This window comes from Geotrypetes seraphini, chromosome 1 (assembly GCF_902459505.1).
Source record: "Geotrypetes seraphini chromosome 1, aGeoSer1.1, whole genome shotgun sequence".
Classification (NCBI taxonomy): Eukaryota; Metazoa; Chordata; class Amphibia; order Gymnophiona; family Dermophiidae; genus Geotrypetes; species Geotrypetes seraphini.
The window spans coordinates 456,981,407-456,998,141 of record NC_047084.1 but is presented as its reverse complement, the minus strand read 5'-3'; the positions used below and the strand labels follow the sequence as shown (position 1 = coordinate 456,998,141).

General features: G+C 41.6%; 1 protein-coding gene across 3 annotated transcripts in view; it reads left to right on the top strand.

Annotated features, from left to right (window-relative positions):
• The window catches only part of LOC117349119 (membrane-associated guanylate kinase, WW and PDZ domain-containing protein 3-like), a 115,239-nt gene that overhangs the window by 808 nt on the left and 97,696 nt on the right, over positions 1-16,735 (top strand). For 2 of the 3 annotated variants that reach the window (XM_033922171.1, XM_033922152.1), the window contains exons 2-4: positions 11,010-11,125; positions 11,949-12,068; positions 14,667-14,770. The gene's annotated coding sequence lies outside the window, so the exon portion shown is untranslated. The remainder of the gene's footprint in view (positions 1-11,009; positions 11,126-11,948; positions 12,069-14,666; positions 14,771-16,735) is intronic. The other variant, XM_033922162.1, reaches the window with a different exon arrangement.

The window sequence follows — 16,735 nt, the reverse complement described above, 5'->3', positions numbered from 1 at the left end:
TTGGAACTAGTCGGACAGAATCAATCCCTTGTGTTAGGGATCCTGGAGCAGATGTAGCTCCTAAGAGTACATCAAACAGTTCTACCCTATGTGTGGGAGGTCTTGGAGTAGAGAGAATCCTCAGTAACGTGTCAAGCAGTTCTGCCTTATCTGTGGATGATCCCTTCAGTCCTGTGCAAGGGATTGGCCCACGAATCAGAAGGGTGAGGTGTGCCCTGCCCTTTCACAATGAACAGCCTCAACAGTAGGAACAGGTGGGAGAGGCAGAGAAGAATGTAACCTTTAGACAAGGAAGTTAGAGCACTGCCTCATTACCATCCTCTTTCTATCTCCTTCAGGTTCCAATATCCAGGCATTGTGAGTACATCACAAACCCCCTGCCCAAGCAGCTCAAAGATCAGCACCTGCACAATTCAGCCCTAGCCTCTAAATTATCCTGCTCACACACCTTGCCCTATGTCTCCTTGATGGAGCCAGATCCGCGAATGCCTTCTATCTTGGGAAGTGGCAGGAGTTCTTGGGGTGACCCTGAAAGGTGGAGCAGACAATGGGCAGTTTCCCTTTGTGGCAGAAATTCATTATGACAAGCTGCATTGTTTGACTGGGGCGGTGAATGAAGGGGATCTGGTCCTCGAAGTGAATAGCATCCCTGTAGCTGGCCTTACACTGGGGGACACATTGGGTGTCCAGAGAACCAGCGGGGACCCTGTCCACAAGGTACCCCAGTTTCTGCCTATGTCTGAGACTGCTCCCTCTCAGCTGTACTGCAGTTGCCAGAAGAAAGAGAGGGCCTGTATGTCAAAAGCATGTCCTCATGTAAATAGTGGCATTTGCATATGTAGATCTCATAGATTTCAAACAGCTGCTATTTACATGTGGAGATCACTGGGATGCAAATATTTCAAGTGAGCATGACTTGGGCATAGTAAAGGGTCAAAAATCTACTTGAGTATTCCCCATCTTATGACATTAGATTTTACACCAAATATTTCCCGGTGATTTTGATGAAACTAAACTTAGATTAAACAGTCTGTAATGTTCAAAATGGGTTTTAAAGAAACTTTTTGAGTGCCTTCAGTAGGTGGGGAATATTAAGTACATTCACTTCTCAGATCACTACACCATCGACCATCATCAGTCCAGAGTTTTTCTATTTCAATCCACAATGCCAATATTGTTATATTCTTAAATGATACAAAGAGCCAGCTGGGAGCTGTTTCTTAATATCAACTAGGAAGAATATGACAATAGTAATGGATGTTTCATGTGAAAACATAAATGTGTTTTCAGCTTTTTTTTCAGTTTTGAAGTTGACATGGTTTGGAATAGAAAAAAAATCTGGACCTGCTTCCACAGCTAGCTATCCTCCACCATTTTCTCCACCTCCCTCCAAGACCAGTGCTCCTCTCCCAATCCTTACAGCTCCTCCAACAAGTGCTCATCTCTCCTTCGTCATTCCCTACAACTCCCCCTTCCCCAGAACCAGCAGTTCCCCAATAATCCCCTTCAGCTCCCCCTCTACAGCCAATGCTCCCCAACCCTGCATCTTCTGTCTCCAGTGCTGGATATAGACTTGGTGAGGCCTAAAGCTTGGAGACCCCTTATTAATAAGTTACATCATATTGTATATACTAGAAACAATAATGAACTTTTAAAAATAATTTTAGCATACAGTACATTGTTGCTGATAAAATTACCCCCCACCCCTTTACTAAACCACAATAGCGGTTATTAGCGCAGGGAGCCGCGCATAGGAACTCTATGAGCGTCGGGAGCAGTGCAGAGCATACAGCGCGGCTCCCAGCGCTAATAACCGCTATCGTGGTTTAGTAAAAGCAGGGCTTAGTAATTTGGATCACTTTTATTAATATAATAATAATGAACTTGTTTACAAAATCAGAAAACTGATAAGCCTAAAACCTAAAAACTGATTATTAAAATACTACCTAAATTCATTACATATAAAGCCATTTTAAAAGCACAGATGAAAGTAATTCCACCTCTCAAACATTTAAATAAGTTTGATAAAAAAGCCACAGAACCCCTGAAAAATTCTGAACTTTTGCGAGCCCCCTGCAAGATTGTGAGGCCCTAAGCTGTAGCTTATATGTAAATCAGGCACTGTCTGCCCCCCTCAACTTGGCTAGAGTTGCTTCATTAATTACCTGCAGCTTCACTCCCTCACCACAACATGTACATGTGATGTTTTATGTTTATTTAAAAACGTGATACTTGACATGATTATTTAGTGGACTTTAGACAAACGTGTGCATTTGGCTCTCCATTGGAAAACAAATATATTTTAAAACTTTTACAAATGAGACCTCATGTAGTTTTGACTAGAGGGAAACCAATAGCAGAGCAAGCAGAGAATGACACAGGGACAAAGTTGTCCCCGTCCCCACAGGAACTCAATTTCCCCATCCCGTCCCCGTGAGTTTTGTTGCTGTTGCTGTCCCATTCCTATAAGCTCAGCTTTAACCACACAAGCCTGGAACACTAAATGATTTTATTTCAAATATCTTTTATTGATCAAAGAAGACTGAACAAGTGATACAAGCAAAACAAGAAGGTACTTTGCTTGAACAGAGTACATATGAACTCCAATCCCCCCCCAAAAAAATGCACACTAAACCCTTCCCCCCCAATGAAAGAGGGGTGACCAGGCTAAAAGGCAAGTAGAAACAATCCATTAGAGATTCAAGACATTGCTACGAGCATACATAGTTAAGGAAGACCAATAAGGTTCCCAGACGGTTTGAAGCTGAAGGCCCTGGGCAGAATCCATATTAGTGACTTCCATGTGTTCCATTTTCAGTTGATGAAGCATCTGCATTCACCATTCAAAAACTGATGGAGGAGCAGAGTCCAGCCAATGTAACAGAATCAGTTTCTTAGCCAACAAAAGGGCATGGCGCATAAAAATCGTCAGTCAATTAGGAATAGAATGAGTCAATGTGGAGAGTGAGAAAAGCAGCCGAGGATGAGGACCACACTTAGGGCGCGTTCAACCGCCTGCCGTGCTAGTCGCTAACGCCTCCATTGACAAAGCATTAGTATTTTGGCTTGCCGTGGGGGTTAGCGCATAATGAAATGTCCAACGCGCTAACCCCCGTAGCGCACCTTGATAAAAGGAGCCCTTAGTCTTCCATAAAGTGGAAATATGAGCATGTAGAAGCTTCCAAAAGCGCAATATCTTAGAGCAGGGATCTCAAAGTCCCTCCTTGAGGGCCGCAATCCAGTCGGGTTTTCAGGATTTCCCCAATGAATATGCATTGAAAGCAATGCATGCATATAGATCTCATGTATATTCATTGGGGAAATCCTGAAAACCCGACTGAATTGCTGCCCTCAAGGAGGGACTTTGAGACCCCTGTCTTAGAGCCATAATAAAACATGTGACCCAATGTCGCCTGCATCTGATGGCATTTAGGGCAACGAATCCAGGCGCAATTTAGCTTGATGTGCTCTGTATCAACTCGTATTGTATTTCAAACTGAGGAACTGATATCTAACGGTGAGACGCAGCTTTAAGGGCTGATTGTAGTAGCATAGGCAAAATCATAGTAGACAAATCCGCCAACCACCACCCTACCAAAGAGGCAAAGTCAATACTGGGTGAGGATTCCAAGAAGAATTGACAATGGAAACGAAGAGGGTATCAGAGATTGTGCTTCCAAATGAAAGGCTTCCTTCAGGTCTGACCATGCAGTTAAAACTTCCACAGGCAGAGAGCGTATTTAGTGACTGAATTGAAGATAAGTTAAAATGTCATTAGCTGGGAGTCCATAGCGTTGCACATTGTACCTGCTCGGGTGAGGACCTGATGTAAATAAGTCCACGAGAAGTCCAGGAAGCAAACTGAGAGGACTCTAGACACTTATGATTTTAAAGTGTTTGAGGCTTGTAGAGACAGGAAAAGAACTCACGGGGATGGGAAAATGAGTTCCCGTGGGGAGGGAAAAAATTTGTCCCCATGTCATTCTTTAGTAAGTCACTGGAGGAAAGACAATTCATAGGAGCTAAAGAGAACAAAGAGATCTCTATTAACAGCTGATTTAGGGCTCCTTTTACTAAGCTGCGTTAGGGCTTTAACGTGCGGATTAGTGCAATGCTGTGTGCGCTAGACGCTAACGCCAGTATTGAGCTGGCGTTAGTTCTAGCTGCGTAGCGTGTGGTAATATCCTGCGTGCGGTAAAAACACTAGCACACCTTAGTAAAAGGAGCCCTTACCGGGCAATAATCTGCCTTGAGAGCTGTTACATTAAACAAATGAGACAGCCCCTCATAAAAATTGGGTCCTAGCCATATGCTTAATTTGCCTATGCCTTATTTCTGCCAATAGCCTTCCAGCATTCCTCCAGCATTCCCTACTGCTCCCATTCAAGAGCCAACACTCCTCCACCATTCCCTATAGCTCCACCTCCAGAATCAGCACTCCGTCACCATTCCCTACAACTCCTTCTCTAGAATTAACATTCCTCCACCAATTCCTACAGCTTCCCTCTAGGCCCACCTCCCTGTCCAGAGCCAGCACTCCTCCATCATTCCTCACAGCTCCCCTTCCAGAGTGAAAAGGAATGAGATTTGATATATTGTACTACCTTTCTGTGGTTATAATCAAACGGCATATATTATATACAGGTACTTATTTTGCACCTGGACCAATAGAGGGTTAAGTGACTTTTTGCCAAAGGTTAACATACATCCAGGAAAACCCAGACATGCTCTCTTTTTAGAGGACTGTTCAGGCAGAGGAGTCTGTCCGGGTTTAGCTGGCTCTCCTGACTCCCCCACCTACCTCCTCACTGACTGCTGCATTGAAATCTTTGGGCAGCCGGCAGTGGCAACGAGCTGAGCCTGCTGCTGTCGGCCTGCCCCGGAAGCCGCCTCTCTGTGGGTCTCGCCTACACGGGAACAGGAAGTCACTGCAGAGAGGCGACTTCTGGAGCAGGTTGACAGCAGCAGGCTCAGCTAATTATTGCTGCCCAAAGATTCAATGCAGCGACTGGGGAGGAGGTACAGTAAATGGGTGAATCAGGAGAGCTGACTAAATCCAGATAAAATCCCCCATCTGGAATATCCATAGGACATATAATAGAAATATCTATTGGTGCTGTTTTGTTATGAGTGGTTGAATTAGGTTTTTACAGCTAAATGGTTTATTAAATTGAAGAATGATGGTACTTAGGATCAGTTTGAATGCAGTCATATTGTGGCTATGCAGACAGACTATTGTAACTCTGTATTGTCCTTTATTTGATGTATGCCTTTTTATTTTGTAATTTTATTGTGTATGGAAATTTGTAAGCCACCTTGGATAAAGGCGGATTAAAAATGTTTTAAATAAATAAATGTTCTTTAAGAATTCAGGTTGATTGCATTATATGGCCTTAATGCGATGGATGAACTTTTATTTAAAGAAAAAAACCACATCACTTGTCATTTTACTTATCCACCAACTTGTCTTGGGCTGCTGTGATTTCTTTTTAACTCTTTGTTTTGTGTATGTGGGTAGAAATGCTTAATTCCTCAGGTTGAAACAAAAATATTTCAGTATCTACTTATTTAGTTTTTAAGAATGTTTCATCGAGAACTGGAGATTGCTTTTGGTATTAATATTGAACTTAATTGTAAATGGCTATAGTGTTATCAGTCCATATATTATGATGTGCTTTAGTCTCCTACTGTGTGCTTTCATACTTTTGTTTTAAAACAGAGTTTAAATATATATTGAGTTTGTGCCTGCTCTCTAATGCATAGCGTGGGTTTTAGCTCTGGCAGCGGTGGTAACTGCTCTGATGCTCATAGGAATTCTATGAGCGTTGGAGCAATTACCGCCGCTGCGAGAGAGGTTTAGAACAAACGCCAGGAAGTTCTTTTTCACACAGAGGGTGGTGGATAGATGGAATGCGCTACCAGAGGATGTGATAAACAGGAGCACGCTACAGGGGTTCAAAGAAGCTTTGGATAGGTACTTGGAAGACAAAGAGATTGAGGGGTACAGATAAGAGTAGAGGTAGATTATAGGGATTGGATTAGAGGTAAGTTACAAAATTAATCAGGGACCACTGTTCAGGCACTAGGCCTGATGGGCCGCCGTGGGAGCGGACCGCTGAGCAAGATGGACCTCTGGTCTGACTCAGTGGGGGCAACTTCTTATGTTCTTATGCTAGCGCTAAAACCCACACTATGCGTTGGTAAAAGAGGGGAGAAGTGCTTGTTCAAGAGTTTGAGACAGATTTTTGTTCTGTGCTTTGTATGGCCAAAGCATTTTTGTCCATATTGACTTCGTGACAATAGATGAATGGAAGCTTCTGGTAATTGAAGATGTTTTTAAAATGCATTAGACCAGTGGTCTCAAACTCAAACCCTTTGCAGGGCCACATTTTGGATTTGTAGGTACTTGGAAGGCCACAGAAAAAAAGAGTTAATGTCTTATTAAAGAAATGACAACTTTGCATGAGGTAAAACGTCCGATAATTTCAGCTATACATAGCTGAAAGCAGTGCAACATGCAGAAAGTGAAGTTTAGATAGTTTTTCACTTTCTCCATGTTAAACATAGAAACATGATGGTAGATAAAGGCCAAATGGCCCATCCGCAGTAACCATTATCTTTTTCTCTCTCCGAGAGATTCCACGTGCTTATCCTAGGCCCTTTTGAATTCAGACACAGTCTCTGTTTCCACCATCTCAACTGGGAGACTGTTCCATGCATCTACCTCCCTTTCTGTAAAAAAGTATTTCCAGGTTACTCCGGAACCTATTGCCTCTTAACTTCATCCTATGCCCTCTCATTGCAGAGTTTCTTTTCAAATTAAAGAGACTCGACTCGTGCGCATTTACATTATGTAGGTATTTAAACATCTCTATCATATCTCCCCTCTCCCGCCTTTCCTCCAAAGTATACAGATTGAGATCTTTAAGTCTGTCCCCATACACCCAATGATGAAGACCACACACCATTTTAGTAGCCTTCCTCTGGACCAACTCCATCCTTTTTATATCTTTTTGAAGGTGCAGCCTTCAGAATTGTACACAATATTCTAAATGAGGTCTCACCAAAGTCTTATACAGGGGCATCAATACCTCCTTTTTCCTACCAGCCATACCTCTCCCTATGCAACCTTTCATCCTTCTAGCTTTCGCCGTCATCTTTTCAACCTGTTTGGCCACCTAAAGATCATTACATACAATTACACCAAAGTCCTACTCTTCTGTCGTGCACATAAGCTTTTCACTCCCTAATCTGTACCGTTTCCTCGGGTTTTTGAAGCCCAAATGTATGACCTTGCATTTCTTAGCATTAAATTTTAGCTGCCAAATTTCAGACCATTCTTCAAGCTTTGCCAGGTGTTTCTTCATGTTATTCACACCATCCGGCGTGTCTACTCTATTGCAGATTTTGGTATCATCCACAAAGAGGCAAATCTTACCTGACAGTCCTTCAGCAATATCGTTTATAAAAATGTTAAAAAGAGCAGACCCAAGAACCGAACCTTGAGGCACACCACTGGTAACATCCCTTTCCTCAGAACGATCTCCATTGATCACTATCCTCTGTCGCCTTCCACCCAACCAGTTCTTGACCCAGCCCGTCACTTTGGGACTCATCCCGAGGGCACTCGGTTTATTTATTAGATGCCTGTGTGGAATACTGTCAAAGGCTTTGCTAAAATCTAACTACACCACATCTAGTGCACATCCTCTATCTAATTCTCTGGGCACCCAGTCAAAGAAATTGATCAGATTTGTCTGACAAGACCTACCTCTAGTGAATCCATGTTGCCTCCGGTCCTGTAATCTACAGGATTCCAGAAACTTGACCATTCTCTGTTTTAAAAGCGTTTCCATTAATTTGCTTGCCACAGAAGTCAGACTTATCAGCCTGTAATTTCCTACTTCTTCCTTACTTCCACTTTTGTGGAGAGGGACCACATCCGCCCTTCGCCAGTCCTCCGGTACCACTCCTGACTCTAGAGACTCATTGAAAAGGTCAGTCAGTGGAGCTACCAGAACTTCCCTAAGTTCCTTCAGCACCCTCTGCACACCATACGGCCCAATTGCTTTGTCTACCTTTATTTTAGCTAGCTCCTCACAAACACAACCCTCTGAAAATTAATCAGGGTCTATTATTCCTCCATCCCTATTCACGGTTTGTCTTCTGTGGTCCCGCTCCCTGTGCTTCAGCCATGAACACAGAACAGAAATATCTGTTAAGCAATTCGGCCTTTTCATTATCAGCTTCTACATATTCCTCCCCTTCACCTTTGAGTCTCACAATGCCACTTTTGCACTTCTTCCTATCAGTAATATATCTAAAAAATGTCTTGTCTCCTCGTTTTACCATGTCAGCTATTTTTTCTTCCATTTGCATCTTTGCTTTCCTGACTGTGCATAGCTGAAATTATCAGAAGCAATTAAGGAAAGATTTATAAACTACAAAGAGTTTTACCTCATGCAAAATTGTGATTTAGATTCTAAAGTATCAACTGCAAGAGACAAGATTTTGGTGTAGTCCTCTAGGCTTTTTTGTAGAGGGGAGAATCAATATCCGACTTGTGCCTGGAAAACTTGTGCCTTAAGTGTCTGGTGGTTGCGTCTGCAACCGCCTTCAGCTCTCACCTCCTCCTGCACCGGACACTTCTTAACATTACACAGAAAGAAAAAAGGAGACTTCAGCTGATACAAAACACTGCTATTAAATTAATATCCAATGCTAGGAAATACGACCATGTCTCACCATTGTTAATAGATGCCCATTGGCTTCCAATAGGTCATAGAATCACCTTTAAAATAATACTGCTTATCTTTAAAACTCTAGCCTTCAATGAACCTCAATTTATATCTAGATTATTAATACCACACAATACTCAACGCTCACTCCGCTCATCTGGTCAAAATCTCCTTACAGTCTCCTCTCTGAAAATTATTGGAACAAGAAGATCTGACATATTCTCTGTGATGGGACCTCAATGGTGGAACGCCCTGCCACAATATATTAGAAACGAAAAAGACGTCACAATATTCAAAAAACTTTTAAAATCTTATCTATTTAAAGATGCTTTTAATATTTAATTTTTAGTGAGATTTTAAATCATGCTGTGGTTTAACCACCCCTTACCCTCTTGTTTTTTCCATTTTTCCTACCATAAATTGAAAATTGTAACTTTTATTCTTTCCCTCCCGACTCATGTTTGTATTCTATGAAAGTATATTGTTAAAATGTGTGTTTCTTTTTATTATACTCTATTTAGATTTTGTACATCACTTAGTAATTCTAATAAGCGATTCATCAAATTTATTAATAAACTTGGAAACAGAACCGCCATCTTACATCAAGCAGTCACCACCAGGAGAGGTGCCGCATTTTGCGAGAGTTCATGTGGTTACGTACACATGCACAAGCTGCACTGCCTCCAATGGTTACCTTGCATTCTGGAACGTTGCCCGCATCACTGCTGTAACCTCACGCAAGCACTTTCCTGCGTCTGTACTCGATTGTCCTCTCCACCTCACAATTGCGTACAGATGCAAGAAAGCGTGAGGTTACAGCAGTGATGCGGGCAACGTTCCAGAAGAATGGCCTCAAAATAGTACCTGGCAGGCCACATGTGGCCCCCAGGCTGCGAGTTTGAGACCACTGCACTAGACAAAGATACCTGGAGACATTAGAAAAAGTTAATCTGATCATACAGGTCCAATTTGTCTATAAATTCAAATTATGATTTTTAAAACTGATTTGTATTTACACTATTAAATGGTTCAATAAAGCTAATTGTTTACAAAGTTTCCTAATGCAGAGCTTGTTAGATTAAAAAAAAAGGTGGGTGGGGTTTGAGGCGGGGTCATGGGTCCTTTTTTTTAATGTCTTCACAAATAAGGTAACACTATTTTTGCAGTATCTGTAGTGGGAAACGAACCTGTTTCTCAGGCTGCTGCACAAACCGTTAGGCTACTACTCCACCATTCCCTACAGCTTCCCCTTCCAGAGTCAGCACTCTTCCACCATTCCCTACAACTCATACAGTCAACAGTCTTCAAGCATTCCTTTCAGCCTCCCCCTGAATCAGCACTCCACCATTCCCTATAGCTCCCTTTTCATCATTCCCTACAACTCCCCCTCTAGAGTCAGCATTCCTTCACGATTCCCTACTACTCCCTGTCCACAGTCAGCACTCTTCCTCTGTTCCCTTCAGCACCAAATCCAGAATCAACACCTCTTCACAATTCCCTACAACTCCTTCTCTAGAGTCAGTATTTCTCCACCATTCCCTCTTTTTTTTTTTTTTTTACTTTATTTCGTTTTTAATGCCAACAAAAAGTGCAATACAATTTATATACAAATACTGTAATGATAATCAACCAAGCACTTATAATCAATCAGTATCTATACAAAAGATAAAAATTCCCTCCCCATCCATCATTACCATCAGGAAAAATACCAAAACAAAAGATATGCCTCCCTCCCACTCCCTGGGATGTGTGGGTGAAAACCAACGGAAAATAAAGATAAAGGACAACTATAGCAAATCTACAAAAGACTTCAATGGTCCCCAAACTAATTTGAATATCTTATTATGCCCCAGCATGTCAGCATTCATTTTCTCATATTTATAAGTTAAACATAAGCTCACCCACCAAAAAAGAAAACTAAGGTGATCCCAGTTCTTCCACTTGCAAATAATCATTTGCATGGCTATCCCGGTCATAGTAAGGAAAAGCCAGCATTTATAGCGGTCCATGGGGGATCCACCATTCCTTCTAATTCCCCCTCCAAAATCAACACTCCTCCATCATTCATTCCCTATAACTCCCTGTCCAGAACCAGCACTCCTCCTCCATTCCCTACAAATCCCCATTCTCCACCATTTCCTATAGTCTCCCCCTAAATACTGATCTTTCATTTCCCTCCAGCATCACAGCTTTCTTAGTTATCATGCATTCTTGTATCTGTAACCAGTAATTTTATTCTAGTTCTAGCCAAGCATATTTTCTTTCTTGTAGGACCTGACCTTTCCCAGGATCTGAGTAAATTTTGCAAAAAACTTGTAGTAGCAACTCTCCTGAGAGCCACCTGCAGCGGACAGTGAGAGAGAACCTATACCTCCGGACTGTTCCATGTGAGTGAGGAGCTGGTAGTGAGTACTCTCGTACCTTGGAGAAATTGTATAGTTGTCACCCCTTTAACAGTGGGGGCTGTTCCATGTGAGTCTAAGCAGCTTGGGAGAAATCTTGTACCTAGGGCCATTCTAAGTACGTCTGAATGCTATTGTGAGGTTTGCTTGGCAGGTTCCGCATGGGATCCATTTGTTGGGGATGCATATGGAACTTTGCAATCACTCTTGATGCTCTTTGTTGCTCTTATAGTTATCATGTGGGAGTCTCAAGACAGTGACTTATTTGCCACTGTGTGTAATCCTTCTTCATTCTTTCATAAATCCTCTCATGACTTTTCTGTGGCAGGTACTATGTGGAAGCCAAACAAAAAAGAATAAGATAAATGGCACTTTGAATTTTCTCCTGATGTTCTCATCGATGCTGTCTGTGTGTTCTCATCGATGCTGTCTGTGTGTTCTCTGTTGCAGTCTGGCAAATGCTACATGGAAGCCACAAAATGGCGAGATAACTGGCATTGTGAATTCTTTCTTGCTGTCCTCATTGGTCTTCTCTCTTTTTTAAAAAATTAAGTTTTCATTGAAACAGACATGCAGATTACAGCATAAACTCCAGCATTGCAATTATATGTCTCATATGTTCCTCTGTCCTTTGGTACACTGCTTAACACAACATAATCTGGCTAACACACTATCCCCCTCTCATTGGTCTTCTCTTGGTTTGAATGTGGCAAGTATCATATAGAAGCCAAGAGACATTTAAAACATACTACACCATGTTTTCTGCTTTGCTTCCTTATAAATCCTCTCTCTTTGTTTTCTGTGACAGGTACCACACGGGAGCCACGAGAAGGGGAGATTCCATGTGTTGATTATAACTTCATCTCCCTACAAGATTTTCTCATATTGAAAAGAAGAGGCCTCCTATTGGAAAGTGGGAAATACAAAGGTAGAGGAAGTTGGTTCAGAGACTGTGAGAGTTAAGGTAGCAAGCAGAAGGGAAGGGAAGATTCTGATGGGGAATTGAACTAAAGGAAAGGATCAGAAGTATGTGAAGATGAAAGGAATGGAAAAAAGGTAGGGGGGAACCAGGGTGTTACCATTTCTGCAATTACTGATTTTCCAAGGGCACGAGCTGAGCTTTAAATTATAAGGAAAAATTAGACTTATCTGATAATTTTTTTTTTCTTTAGTCTCAATAGATCAGTTCAGAACTTGTGGGTACAACCCACATGTTCTGAACTGATCTGGGAACAGAACATAAACATAAAACTTTATTTATAGTCCGCTGAGTCTTGCAATTCACAGCGGCTTACAAAAGAGTCAAGCTGTACAAAAACAGCGAAAATATAAATCTGACATCATTAAGTACAATATTGCATCAATATACAATCACCGATTCCCCAGAAATTTAGTAAATAAAATTGTTTTTAACATGCGCCTAAAATTTAAATAAGAAGACACATTGTTTACCATAGGGAGAATCACAGATTCCCACTGAGCTATTTGATGAGAAAGCATACAACTCAAAAATTTCTTGTGTGTACTACGTTTTACTGAGGTGAAAGCAAAACAAGTAGACCTTCTCAAACTCCAGGTTGCATAATTAAAAACAAAATGTTCTGCCAAATAACGAGGCAAAAGACCATTAAGAAATTTATAACAAAAACATCCTAGTTTAAAAATGATCCTAGCCTGTATGTGTAACCAATGAAATTGAACATAATAAGATGCCAAACAATAATTCCACCCAAGCTGAATGTCCAAAAATATCCTAAAGCCACTAAACATATATTCATATAATATATCCCTTTCCAGAGACTTCAGCAGGGCAGGTACACGGAGAAAAGACCTCAGTGTTCCAGGAGAAAAACCATAGAAATTCCCTGAGTTTTTCTCCTGGAACACTGAGGTCTTTTCTCCGTGTACCTGCCCTACTGAAGTCTCTGGAAAGGGATATATTATATGAATGTATGTTTAGTGGCTTTAACATAATAAGATGTTACATGATCAAACTTTTATAAATTAAAAATCAATCTTATAGCTGTATTTTGAATCAGTCTTAATTTTGTTAACAGTTTACATTGGCCATTTAGATATATAATATTACAATAATCTAACAATGGGAGAATCAAAGACTGAACCAGAATTCAAAAAGCTGGTTCTTCAAAATATGATCTAATAGATTGTAGCTTCCAAAGGACAAAAAAGCTCTTTCGAACCAAGTTTCAAATTTATTAAAAATTTGATACACCACCTTATCATGTATTTCAAGGTGGTTGTACAATTAAAAATTAGAGTAATACAAAGAGTATATCAAAACAATTAACAACAAACTAAACATCTGGACAATTTTTAAAAAGATTAAACAAACAGGTACAAAAGGGCAAAGGGAGAACTACAATGTAATATTAAGGAAAGAGAAGAGGATGGGAGAAAAACAAGAGGGCAGGGTAACAACATGTAAGTCCAAAAGAAATGGACCAAGAAAAGTTTTAAAATCCTTATAAGGACAGTCAAAGTTGAAAAGCATTCTTAAATAGGAACGTCTTAAGAGACGACTTGATTTTCTCGAGTGTTGTTGTCTCTCTTAACGAGTTTGGGGCTGAATTCCAAAGTGTGGGAGCAACCACGGAGAAGACAGTATTTCTCCTAGTGTTTTTATGGCTCAGTGACGGAATGACTTGTAAATTTTGATCAGAGGATCGAAGGGTGCGCGATGAAGTGTATGGAACCAAAAGTCTATTGATAAATTCAGGTTAAGCTGATTCTACCTGATCTCCCATAGTTAAATTTCTGTCTAAAAGCATCCCAAGAATTCTAATGGAAGGAAGTATCTGATAGAATTCACCATTCAGTAATAAACTCTCTATTACGAGCTTAGTAGGGTGGCAATATACACTAGCAAGGGCAACTGAGAGAGAGTGTTACTAACAGAGAAAATAAAACAAGGTATTGGGCTATAATTCTGATTTGGGGATCTCAGGACAATATTATGGAACCCCTTGCCCACTTCATATCGATGAAGATATGGCACTGGCACAGAGGAAGCTGAGACCTATGACCTGGAGCCTGGATCCACTCCACAGGTCCCTCTATAATTCAGAGCAGAGCGAGATGGGGGAACAGAAGGAAGAAGAGAGAGAGAAGAGGTTCCTTGCACTTCTACCCGGTAAGCAACGGTCTCATCATTAGGCCTCAGCAGGCTGCAACCAACTGTGCTTACACCTGGATATTGAAATAGTTTCTGGTGAACAGATGGGTCTGTGGGCTGGTAGGGCTCAGAGCCATAGCTTAGGGCAGTTGCCCAGGGTGCAAAACCCTGGGGACAGAAATGCAGGGGTATAGGATAGTGTGATTGCATCAGGCCCTGTAGCTAGGAAGGATGGGTCATAGCAGGAAAGAAAGAAGATGAACAAAGCTTTCCGCCTTCTCTCCCTATCCAGACAATTTCTGCTTCTCCAAACCCTATCATACATCTCTTCTTCCCTCTCTGCCATCCACGTTGATTCAGGCTCTCTCACTCCACCTCTTTTTCTCCCCTCAGCTGGAAGGAGAGTGAAGCTTCAGTCCAACAGTTTCTGCCATGTGTGGTTCAGGATATTGTTCTGAGCCACAAAACTGAACATGAGGTCAAAGCAGCTGAAGCAGGTATGAAGTTCTCCTCTCCTGCTGGCCATGGGAGAGGCAGGAGGCAGACTAGGCAATTGCCTAGGGGGTAGCTTTTGGAAGATGGTGGCAAAGAACATCTGTTCTCAAAGCAAAGCAATAGATCTTAACAATCACACACACATTCAAAGAACGTTTATCTGCTTAAACATCCGCAGGGAGGTAATTTTCAAATAATCAATCTACCCAGCTAAATAGCATTAGGACATTGCTATTTTTATCTCCAAGAAAAACAAAGGTTAATATAGTAACATATTATGAACAATTATCTGTTTTTACAGCATCATTCTGCGAGGTGGGGTTATTTGTGATCATGATAATTAATTATTAAAATATCACAGAGTGGGGTCTAAGGACCTGAAAGTTAATTGGGGGCTAAAGGTTTGAGTAGAACACTTAGGGCCTCTTCTATTAAACTGCGCTAGCAGTTTTTAGCGCAGAGAGCCACGCTGAATGGCCCACGATGCTCCTAATGCTCATTGAGTTCCTATGAGCGTCGGGAGCAGCGCGGGCCATTTAGCATGGCTCTCCACGCTAGAAACTGCTATCGCAGTTTCGTAAAAGAGGGGGTTAATACACATGCAGTGGCCCCGAGTCAGAGTGACAGAAGAGAGGGAGCAGAAGACTAGAGTCCTAGGATTGGAAGGCAGATGTTGAGAGATTCACTGGAGAATAGATGAGGACTGAACAAGACTGATGGAAAAGAGATGGGCTGTGAGAGGGTGGGAGGACGACAAGACAGGGATATGAGAGTGAAAGGTAGGGAATGGATGATAAGATGGGGAGCAGGTTATGGAGGGATGAAAGATATGGGAAGTGATGGTAGACTGAAGAGGGAAAAAATTCAGAAAGACAAGTGTGGGAGATATATGAAGAGAAAGGAAACCTGAGGTCAGCAAGGTGAATAAATATTTAGACAAAGGTAGGGAGGTTACCTGTTACTTAGGTCATAAAACCGAAAGTTGTGGTCAGTACTGAACTGGTTGTGACTATGGGTTCCATGGCACCAAAAGACAAGTGAGAAGAGACTGGAACACCTGAATATGTATACTCTAGAGGAGAGGAGGGGCAGGGGAGATATGATACAGACCTTTAAATACTTAAAAGGTATTCTAGTGCAAAAGGTATGTCATTCTGGACGGACGGGTAATATTTTATTTTATTAAAAAATGTATATACCGCATACAACTATGCAGTTTCCATATCACATACATAAAATCTTATTTCCCTGCGATTACCACATATAACATAGACATGTCTAAACAACGTTATAATCATCCCTGTTATGAACAGGGATTGAACGCAAATTCAATCAATTCAAAAATACAAGTAAGCTCTATGCTCGCAAGCTGTGCAGAAGGAATCCACTCCAGCTTTTGAATCGTTCCTCCTTCACTAGAGAGCACTGCTGCTCCCTTCAGTTTTTCCTTTTGATTGCGAGCCAGAAGGAGTCTTTCTGATCTGCTCTGTCTCATTATTTTTTCTGTCTTTTTCGTGATTTTTTGATGGCTTTCAGTGCTCAGAGCTCTCCTAGTCAAGAGTTCAGTTCTGCCTGCGTGAAGGAGAAGTAGATTGAGGTCTGCAGCTGGCAGGCCAATCCCTCTGTGGTACCTGTTGGTCAGCTTGCAGAAACTTTTTTGGAGCTCAAGGTCCATTACCTTTGTAGCATTGCTTGCCTACTGCGTTGCAGTAGGCATCTGTAGGGGGGTCAACAGGATCATAGAATGGATGTGATTCTTAAAAGACAGTTCAAAGTGCTAGCCTTGAAAATCAAAGCAGCTGCTGCAGCTTCCTTTGTGATCCGTTTCTGTCATACCAAGTTGCGGGGGCTTGAGCTGGCCGATGACGAGCCTTTACCCTAACTCCTATTAGCAGGAGTGGACTACATATCTAAGACATCTTCAAAGTCATGAGCAATGTTTTGGCTTATTCGATCTCAGCATGCAG